The sequence below is a fragment of the Alexandromys fortis genome, unplaced genomic scaffold (assembly GCF_014885135.2).
Source record: "Alexandromys fortis isolate MF-2015 unplaced genomic scaffold, M_Fortis_MF-2015_v1.1 scaffold_125, whole genome shotgun sequence".
Taxonomy (NCBI): domain Eukaryota; kingdom Metazoa; phylum Chordata; class Mammalia; order Rodentia; family Cricetidae; genus Alexandromys; species Alexandromys fortis.
Genome location: NW_026068026.1, coordinates 3,382,002 through 3,386,524, shown reverse-complemented (window position 1 = coordinate 3,386,524; position 4,523 = coordinate 3,382,002). Strand labels below are relative to the sequence as shown.

At 36.3% G+C, this 4,523-nt stretch overlaps 1 pseudogene; it reads left to right on the top strand.

The window, feature by feature from the left end:
• Positions 1-4,149, top strand: part of LOC126514771 (ubiquitin-conjugating enzyme E2 N-like) — a 14,839-nt pseudogene extending 10,690 nt beyond the window's left edge.
• Positions 4,150-4,523: the final 374 nt, after the last annotated feature.

Genomic DNA, 4,523 nt, shown 5'->3' with positions numbered 1-4,523 from the left:
AAAATATAAGTATTATGAAAATTATAATGGTATAGCAGTTTTCAGGTAGAAATCAGATAATCCAAATGACCTGTGAACTACTTTTAAACTAGCTTTTTGGGTTTCTAGAAATACATTTGCCCACACAAGTAGATCTTCAAAGGAAGGGTAGTACAAACTACATTAAGCCAACGTGAACACTGAAAGTCAAGCCTAACTTACTGAATGATATTTGACTGACTTATGCCTGGTTCCAAAGAGTCCATAATCAATAGTGCAGACTAGGTTTCCAAGAACTGTTATATTATTCGTCATCAGGAACTCATGAGTGAGATGTAGTTAATTCTTCTAATGATGTAATGGGTATATATAGATAAGGTCCACTATGTTTCTGGTTAGAAGTACATTTAAATGTTCAAAATAACAAGAATATTTTTGTGGAATGAGAACAGCTCAATAGTATATCTATTCTCCTAGCTCTTTGTCGAAATGTATTTAATCTCCAACCTAAACATTCCTAAGGCAAATTAAACATATTAAAATTGATGTATAAGTGCCATAAATGCTGATAAATAACACAACACTTGGGAGACTGAAGAAGCAGTGCCATTTCTTCAGCCCATGAGTTCAAGAAAATTCTGCGCTATGTAGCATATAGCACAAGGGCATAAGGAATTATTAAAACACTTGTATCCAGTCTCACAGATTTTGTAACACAACGTAAAATACATGGAACATTCTTTCTGAAAGTTGCTCTATAACATTCCGTTACGCACAGAGCAAGTATCAAATAGCAATCCCTAGCTGTAGGAACTGATTAACGGTCAGTTTAACTGAGGAAACAGCTTTAGCTCTTGTTTTTTTTTATATATATATTTCATTATTTGAGTATCATGAATCACCAGTCCCTTAGCATTTCATGCTCTGTAGTATCTGTTCTTTTTTTTAATGATATTTTGTGTATATTTATGAAAGCAAGTAATGATACAACAGGCAATTATCGACATATTTTTAAATTTGTGTCTTTGTCTTCTTTGGTATTTTTAAGCTGTACAATGCATTGCAATTTTTATTTATTTAATTTATTTATTTATTAAAGATTTCTGACTCTTCCCTGCTACAGCCTCCCATTTCCCTCCCCCTCCCCCAATCAAGTGCCCCTCCCTCATTAGCCCAAAGTGCAATCAAGTTTCCCTGCCCTGTGGGAAGTTCAAGGACCACCCACCTCCATCCAGGTCTAGTAAGGTGAGCATCCAAACTGCCTAGGCTCCCACAAAGCCAGTTCATGCAGTAGGATCAAAAACCCATTGCCATTGTTCTTGAGTTCTCAGTAGTCCTCATTGTCCACTATGTTCAGCGAGTCCGGTTTTATCCCAGGCTTTTTCAGATCCAGGCCAGCTGGCTTTGGTGAGTTCCCAATAGACCATCCCCATTGTCTCAGCGTGTGTAGTATGTGTTCTTTACAGCACTAACTGAAGTGTCCCTTCACAAAAAAGGTGACAATGCAACATTGAAACCTCAAATTTCTCAGGAGTTCTGTGAAATTTCTAAGTTAAACCCCAGTCCTTTGAAGGTTATAGAGATGGCCACCTGCAGCTTATAAGGAGCAATTCCCAGAAGAGCAAATTTACTGATAACACTGTGATGCCTTAAGCACTTGGGTCAATTCTCAGAGGTTCCCAAGTTCTAAGACAAGAAATTAAAGTTATGTATGAACTGGTCCCTCTAACTATAGACTTTAGAATATAGCAAATGAGGAAACAATACGTTGTAGACATATTATAAGAACACACTCATAAATTGTTATTCAAAGGTCAGAGAAGAATTTTAGGAAAGTCATAGATAACTTGGAATGAAAATAGTATATAGAAAATAAAGATTTCAAGATGTAAATTTCAAGTAGCATTAAGAATTCTGTAATAACCTCCTAGAAATATGTATTTCCCTTTTATTAAAGGTGTCTTTGTGTTTGATTCACACATTTAAAACATTTAATTTTATCTCCTACCTCTTGTGTGTGTGTGTGTGAGAAAGAGATGTATGTACATAACTGAGTGTGGTTTGGATGCATACGTGACATGGTGCATGTATGATGGTCAAAGGATAACTTTTTGAGTCTGTTTTATTCTTCTACCATGGGACTGGAATAGAATTCAGTGTTTCAAGTATTGAGAGATGCACTCTCCTGCTGAGTATCTGACAGTCAAAGATTTTCTATATACTTAAATATTGTGATGTTAACTACAAAAGCATTTATGACTTTGTTGTACAATGTTTTATATATTGTTTTACTTTTTTGAGTATATTTCATAATATGAAGTTTGAAGAAATTCTTAAATGATAAATGGTTAATTTAGAAACTGAGTAGGTAGACTTAGCTTAGAGTTTGTATGTTCTTTCTCCAAATGATGCTCTAAAATTCAATCTGCATTTCTACAACAGAAACACCAAGTTCATAAACCACAGTGTCTATGGAAATGCGAAGGAAGACAACCTATGCACACACAGCAGCAGCAAACTCTATTCAATAAAATCTGTGTTTTTCTCAGACTTTTCAAAACAATTGTGGTTAAGTTTCAAAGGCATTGGTGTAGACTCACACCACCTTGTGAAGTGCCACATAAAATGTGCAAACGTTTGGTGGTGGGAATATAATCTCTAACCCAGAACATGAAGGGAAGTAGGGAACGGTTTAAACGGGCTGTGCCGTGGGAGCAGCAGAGTTGATGAAAATGGTAAAAAAATCCAAGAAGTACAAATGAAAGGGAAAAAAAGAAAGAGATTTGTAAATCAAGTAATTTACTTTTCAAATGGAAACTAATTTATTTTATTTAAAGTTTTCAAGCCCCTTTCTTCTACTGGTATTTGCTTTCCCAGCTCATTAGGTTTCTGAATGATTAATCTTTCCTCTCTGAGGAAGGAGAATGAGATTATTTAGTGAAGGCTGAGCCCCTCAGGACATAGTTTAATCCAACGAGAGGGAACTCTGACTTTAGGTTCCCATGCCATTCATACTAATAAAAATGATAATATTTCTCATTGCCTTTTCATGCACTGTAAATAGAGAATGACCCATGTTCATGTTATTATCTAGTGCTAGTATGTATAAGCATGTGCCACAGATCTACATATGTAAGCATTGACTCAACATATGTTCTATTAGCTAATTTTGATATCAGGGTAGTAAGATAAACTTCTATTAGAAAGCACGATCAAATTAAACTAATTTACAGTTTTGCCCTATTTGTGGGGAAAAAATCAGAAAGGTTATTTTGGTAATTGAGTTTAGACCCATAAAATATTGTATAAAACTTCAATCTCCAAAATAATTATTCCTGATATATTATAAATTAATGTTCCTCATGTGACAAATTAAAGTCAACTAGTTTAGAATATGTGGAGAACTCAGAAGGTCAGGGCCACCATCACGTGGTTTAAGCCCACTCATATTCCCTTATCATTGGAATATCCATGGGGACATGGAGAATGAAGAAACTCTAAATCACCAACACATTTTACTGTCACCCTCAAGGTGTTTAAACTGAATACACTCCTGTCCTTCAGGAACTCTCCCTTACTTGCAATCTTAATAATGTTTTTAACTTTAATGAAGATAGTTTTTAATATTGTCTTTTATAGATCATGCTTTTGTTGCTTATAGAAAACTCACTGCCGGGAGACAAGAGCAGAGTCTGAACTCGGGTTCTGACAAGATGGTGGGCTGCCCCTCAGGATCATCAAGGAAACTTAGCATTTGCTGGCAGAACAAGTTCCTGGCATTAAAGTAGAACCCCATGAGAGCAATGCCCGTTATTTTCATGCGGTCATTGGGGGCTCCCAGGATTCCCTCTTTAAGGGAAGGACTTTTAAACTTGAACTATTCCTGTCAGAAGAATACCCAAAGGCAGCACCTAAAGTACGTTTCAGGACCCAAGTTTATCATCCCAATATAGACAAGATGGGAAGAATATGTTTAGATATTTTGAAAGGTGAGTGGCCCCAGCACTACAGATTCGCACAGTTCTGCTGTCAATCCAGGCTTTGTTAAGTGCTCCTAATCCAGATGATCCGTTAGCAAATGGTGTAGCCGAGCAGTGGAAGACCAATGAAGCCCACACCATAGAAACAGCGAGAGTATGGACTAGGCTATATGCCATGAATAATATTTAAGTCAATCAGATCATCAAGTGTACATCACTTCTCCTGTTCTGCCAAGACGCTTCCTTTTTTTTTTTTTTTTTTTTTTTTGGTTTGCATTTAATGGATACAGTTAGAAGCATTACAAAATAAAGCCCAGGCATCTTCATCTTTGGTGATTACATGCACATTAGCAAATCTATGTCTTGTTCTGACACTGTAGGAAAGCATGAACAGAGGCTAGAAGTGTCATCCAGGTTGTTGTGAAGTGTTTAAAAGCAGTGACTCTGCTTGGACATGCTTCCCCACCATAATTTAAGTACAAAGCACTGTGAATGAAGGTAGTTGTCAGGGTTAGCTGCCAGGGTATCAGTGTTTCTATTGTATTTTTTAGAGGGAAAGTTTTA